The 6,189-nt window shown below is 33.7% G+C and overlaps 1 pseudogene across 1 annotated transcript; it reads right to left on the bottom strand.

The window, feature by feature from the left end:
• Window positions 1–3,735: 3,735 nt before the first annotated feature.
• On the bottom strand, window positions 3,736–5,709 carry LOC145104911 (transcription factor MYB41 pseudogene; annotated as a pseudogene). The gene is made up of 3 exons (XR_013707190.1): window positions 5,521–5,709; window positions 4,716–4,845; window positions 3,736–4,558 (listed from the first exon to the last, which is right to left on the bottom strand). The product of XR_013707190.1 is annotated as a transcription factor MYB41 pseudogene (transcript).
• Between the last annotated feature and the right edge of the window lie 480 nt (window positions 5,710–6,189).

Raw genomic sequence — 6,189 nt, 5'->3', positions numbered from 1 at the left:
ATTCTAGGTCAAAAGTAGAAATATGGTACCAAACTCTCATGCATGACTCAAATACTTCACCAACTCCTATATTTGGACTTTATGATGCTCAAAGGACCTTTATAATTCATAAAGTTGGTAACTTTATGGGTTATCTCCACTCAAGCTTGCTTAATCATGAATAAATGGGACAAAAACCTAGATCTAACCATATAATGCAATAAATTTTGAGTCTTTGACACTTACAAAGGTCCAATAAGATAATCTGTTGATGATGATGATGATGCTTATTTGCAAACTACACCATTAAGATACTTCTTTTCCTTCTTCTTCTCTTCTTCTTCTTCAAGCTTACAAATGTACCAAAAATGGATAAGAATCTCTAAGAGGATTATTATTAGGATTTCTTGAGGTTAGAGAGTGAGGGAAGCTGAGGACGAGCAGCCCTAGCCTCCTCATTCCTTTAAATACCCATAAATTATGGTTTTTGGTCATCAAATTGTTCTCACAACGTGACCAATAATGGCTCACATTGTGACACCCAAAGAAATGCACATCTACAAGTTAAATCTAACTCATGACGTGACGAGGCATAAATCATGTCATGACCCACTTCTAAATGTAAAATACTTGAAATTTAGTACCTCGAATATCCGAATGTTACAGTAACATCCGGATTCCTTGAGTTATTTCTATTTTATTTATGTAATTTTAAAAAGATTGAGTCTGATTGCCATAGTGTGGTGGAGGCACCTCTACGATGTGGCATATCTGGAATGTTCGCGGATTCTTAAGTTGGTCCCTACGATATGGCCGCATGCTGGCCACGGTATGGCGACCATTTGATAGGAAAACCCTAATTTTTGGGTATTTAAAGGAAATTATAGGCTAGGATTTGTTTACCCTCAACCTCCATCACTCCTAAACCCTAGAACCCTAATCCTAATTCCTTTTGGTGATTCTTGAGCTCTTTTGGTGTTTTAGTGCATTTTGAAGAAAGTAGAGGAAGGCTTGGAGTAAGAAGCAAGCTAGGAACACTCCCTAATCTCTGGAAGCACCTTGCTGGACCATTTGTAAGGATTCTTGATCTAACCTTTTTGTTTCTTCTTAGTGGATCTAAGGTTATCTTTCATGTTAGCACCCTTTGGTGGATTTTGAGTGAAGCTAAGAGATAAAGTTTGCAACTTTATGATTTCTTTGAATCCCAAAATCATTATATCTCATAGATCTAGAAGTTTGTTGTGGTTTGGAAATCATGCATGAGTTTGATCCCTTTTCATCCACATTTTTAACCTAAAATAGAAGAGACATGCATTGGACATGCATGTCCACAAAGCTCTAATATTTATGATCCATTAGGCGAAGGAAAATCTTATGGAAAGTTTGAAGGAGTGTCTTTGGTGATTAAGGGCTTAATGGCTAGGTATTTGCTTCTTTAAGTCTTTAAGGATCTAGGTTTAGAGATCTTGTCTTAATGAGATGTCTTCATGGATAAAGTTGGAAACTTTGTCCATCAAGACCTTGGGAAGGAGCAAATTTGGGCTTTGGAGCTCTTGGAATTGGCAGGAAGCTGCTTAACCCGATTAAATTGTTTAGACCAGTTCCCACGGCGTAGCTTGGGTTGCCACGACATTGTGACTAGGGGTTAAATGATTGTTTTGTCGTTTTGTGCCTATGACGTGGCCAATGCAAGGCCACGACATGGAGGCTTGATGTTGGCAATTTTGACTTTGACTTTGGTCGTGGACTTTGAGGGTTGACCTTTGACTTAGTTGACTTTTGGTCAAATTGTTAGATTTGATGGATATAGTAAGGATTCATCTTGTGTGGTTATCTAGCTGACGTGTAGCAACTATTTCTTGATTGTCTGAGCCGTTGACTTTTGACTGCATTTGCGAGGTAAGTCTTCTCACTATATTGTGTAGGATGCTAGTTGTCTTTGTGATACTTGATGGAAGACCTCGGGGGTAGCCTGTGGTATTTGTATGAAAGACCATGGGGGTAGCCCATGACACTTGTGTATAAGACCTTGGGGTAGCCAAGGCACTACAAGGGAAGACCATGGGGGCAGTCTATGGGAATGGTATGAAAGACTATGGGGGTAGCCCATGACAATGTATGTATGATATGTAGTATTTTGTGGAACTCACTAAGCTTTGTGCTTACAATTTTGAGGTTTAAAGTATTTTCAGGTACTTCCAGTTCTAGAAGGAAGGACCCGATTTGACTGCACAATATCCCCTTATAATTTATGTATCAATGATAATTTACTCTGATGACATTGATACATTGCATTCTGATTGGTTTTCAAACACATGATGTATGGTTTTGATGTTATTAAAATAAAAATTTTATCAGTGTTTTTGGGATTTTACAACGAAAGCATGGGAACCCGAAGAAGTTATGGCATTGGCACAAATATGGATCGATATTTTTGATAATGTGAAGACAGGAAAAGACCAAAAACTTAACCACTTTTGGAGGCGAGTTATAAAAAGGTTCCATAAAGGATTGAACCTTCAAGAGTATCGTTCAAAAGACCAAGTGTATTCCAAATGGAGGAAGGCAAACAAGGAGGTCATGTTGTTTAATGATTTGTATAACAACATGCAAAGTCAATGGAAAGTGGAGAAAGTGATGATGAAGAAAGCTATAAAAGTGTACCAAAAAGAAAACGAGAAGGCTTTCAAGTTTATTGACTTTAGGAATCTCGTGAAAGATAACGAAAAATGGAAAAAGAGCAAAACATCTAACGAGCATATCGATAGTGGCTCAAAGTGCTCAAGAACATAACTCGACCACAGTACATCAGATGCTCGTGTTGATTTCGACCTCAACAATGATGAACCCGTTTAAGTTATACCATCTTCCTGACCAATGGGAAGGGACAAAGCAAAATGCAAAGACAAAGGCAAAACGGTAGATTCAGATGACTTGAAAAAAATGGGAGATGACATGAAGGGTATAAAAGAAAGAATGGACAAGTTTTTGCAAATTTCTTCCGAAAGAAAGCGTAGGAAATAAAAAGACAGTGACATGAAAATACTAACGCTAGACACAACGAACATGACCGTAGAGGAGCTTGAAATTGCTTTAACAATAAAAGTCGAAGTCAAAAAATTAAAATTTCTAGCTATTTTTAGTCGTTTGTTGTCTTTTTTTTTTTATTATTATTTTTTATGTTCGTAGGTTTAAAATTCTAGTTTTTTTTTTTTAGTTTTTTTAGTTTTCTAAGTGTTTAGGACTTTTTTTTATTAGTTTTCTAAGTGTTTAGGACTTTTTTTTTAATGTCATGTTATGTTTTTTTTTTAAAAATAATGCCATGCAATGCTTTTATTTTTATTTTTTATTTTGAAATAATATTATGTTTTTTTATTAAAATTAAAATTTTTATTAAAATTAAATTGTTAAAAAAATGACACCACATTTTGACAAAGAAACCATGCGACAAAAAAACCCTACTATTTTTTTTGGTAAAAATAACATGACAGATCAAAAAAGTATAATTTATGATCTGTGTGGCACCACTGGAGTCTTATATAATCTTTAAACATAATGGATGGATAGTTCTTTTGGTGTGTAAACCATGACGCAACCAATGTAGGTAAACCGTAATCATATCGTGTCCTTTTAAGTTTGGCGTACCAAGGACACGTCTAAAATATAGATATTTACAGTAGTTTTAAATTATGGTTCTATATTTTGAAATCAGTAATAAATTAATAAACACATATAAAGCATTAAAACAGAAGGGATTCAAAAACCCTTCAAATTATTATTGATTTGAACCAACATATAATCATCACTTACATAATAAGGATTCAATAGTTCTTGGAATTCAGACTTAAACAAATTATTACAGTTTCTTATTTCTCTATCTTCTTCTCTGGTGCTCCCATCGATGTAAGTTGAATTAGAAATCGAGTTCATAAGAGTTGAGCTTGATGAAGCTGTTGAAGAATTCACGAAACTTGACGTGAGGCAGAATTTGTTGCTGACATTCGATTGAGGATTAATGTGATATCCATAGTTGTCATATAAGGTGACGAAGTTCTCAAGATTATTACAAGTTAAAATATCAATATATGGATAAGTTTGAGGTTTAAAATCAGAAATACTTGAAGGAAATTCGTTTACATTGGGTTGTATGAGCTTGGATGTTTCACATGAAGATGTAACAACACACGTAGGTGTACTCAATGAAGCACAAGTTGACATTTCTTGAATTAGGGTTTGATCTTGGACTAAATGATGGTTTTCTTGAAGTTGTAGGGTATTTTCAAGCTGGTCTTTTTGGTGAATGAAGTTAGGGTTTTGATTGCCGTGGGATGAGAGGTGTGAAGCCGCTAACCTCAACAATTCAGGGTTAACCATGGGTTGGATCCTCAACAAGTTCATTTGAGGCGAATTGTAAATAGACGAGTTCAAAATAGATGAAAGAGCAAGAATATCAAGTCGAGTTTTGTGAGTGATCGGATCAATTCCCATTCGAAGAAGCCTTTTCCTGATGTGGGTGTTCCAAAAGTTTTTTATTTCATTATCAGTTCTTCCAGGTAAACGAGCTGCAATTGTTGACCATCTGCAATAACAAAATATCAAATGATTAGACACCACACAACTATAAAGATTAAAATTTCAATAAATGCCAATGTTAGAAAATGACATTTTGAGAATACAACTGTTCCAAAAGTATTAAGAAGAATAACTAAAGAACAATGTTGAGAACTTTGACTTACTTGTTTCCCAATATACTATGAAGTTTAATGATTGTTTCTTCCTCTTCAGAAGAAAACTTGCCTCTTTTAATGTCAGGCTTAAGATAATTCGTCCATCTTAACCTACAGCTTTTTCCACATCTTTGCAAACCTATATATAATTAAAATAAAATTAGAAATCAACTAAAATTAAAAAAAAAAGTTATACAAAACATGTTATCCGTGAAGAAACATGGGTAAAGGCTATCTTCTTTGACTTTTAAACGTAACCATTTCAATCTCAAGATTGAAAATTATAACAAGAAAATAAAAAAACAGTAAATTAATAAAAGTAGTCAATGTTTATAAATGTAGCACATCTTTGCAAACCTATATATATATATATATATATATATATATATATATATATAATTAAAACAAAATTAGAAATCAACTAAAACTAAAAAAAAAGTTTTACAAAACATGTTATCCGTGAGGAAACATGGGTAAAGGCTATCTTCTTTGACTTTTAAACGTAACCATTTCTATCTCAAGATCGAAAATTATAACAAGAAATAAAAAAACAGTAAATTAATACAATTAGTCAACGTTTATAAATTAATGTAGCACAAAATGTAATCGTAATAAAGCTTAGGACTTACTACTCAACTATATATGGTATTTGGTCTTTCTATTAAGAACAAATTAAATATAGTTTGGTCAAAATAAAACAAAAATATTATATGTAGTGATATACAGTATCTTACATTCCAATTTGGTTCAAATTCGGTTGTTTTCAAACCGAAAAGCACGAGAAGACAACCAGACAAGAATGAAAGAAACATACCAGCATTCTTGGGCAGCGTTCTCCAATTTCTATAACCATTCTTGTGAATGTAATCAATGAGCTTTTGATCTTCTTCAGTAGTCCATGGACCTTTCCTTATACCACCATTCTTTTCACAGCAAGGCGTTCTTCCCATGGTGTTGAACTAATTAGATCAGTTTCAGGCTCTGCTGTTATATATAGAGAGAGAGAGACGTACAAAGAGAATTGAATGCATGTAAAGTGGAGGTAGCCGTACGTATAAATATGGAGGACGATCAAAAGGAAGTCAAATAGATTGAGACTTTGGGTGGCCGTCCTTTTAACAAAAATGGCTACGTGTCCCTTCTTCTTAGAAATATAACATACACGTTCATAGTTTATATATATATAATAAAAAGTTAAAAACCAATTTTATTTTTTGAATTTTCAACTTGTTGTCATTCAAGCTATGAATTTGGATTGTATTTGATTCACCCGCTGACACTCACACTGTAGTTATTATCATATGACATTCATCTCCAATAGATTAAACTCATGGAAAGTTGTATGGATTGTCAAGTAGGAAAGAAAATATACACCTTCACTTTAATTTTTAAAAAATTCATAAATTTTCAATTAGAATTCCATTGCACCGTTCAATAGCCATTCAACTCCAAACTCTCTTTCCTCTATATTATATTCACATTT

This window comes from Lactuca virosa, chromosome 4 (genome assembly GCF_052849685.1).
Source record: "Lactuca virosa cultivar CGN04683 chromosome 4, Lactuca_virosa_CGN04683_v6, whole genome shotgun sequence".
NCBI classification, from domain to species: Eukaryota; Viridiplantae; Streptophyta; class Magnoliopsida; order Asterales; family Asteraceae; genus Lactuca; species Lactuca virosa.
The sequence above is the reverse complement of the archived record's forward strand: the minus strand, read 5'-3'. Positions and strand labels throughout refer to the sequence as shown.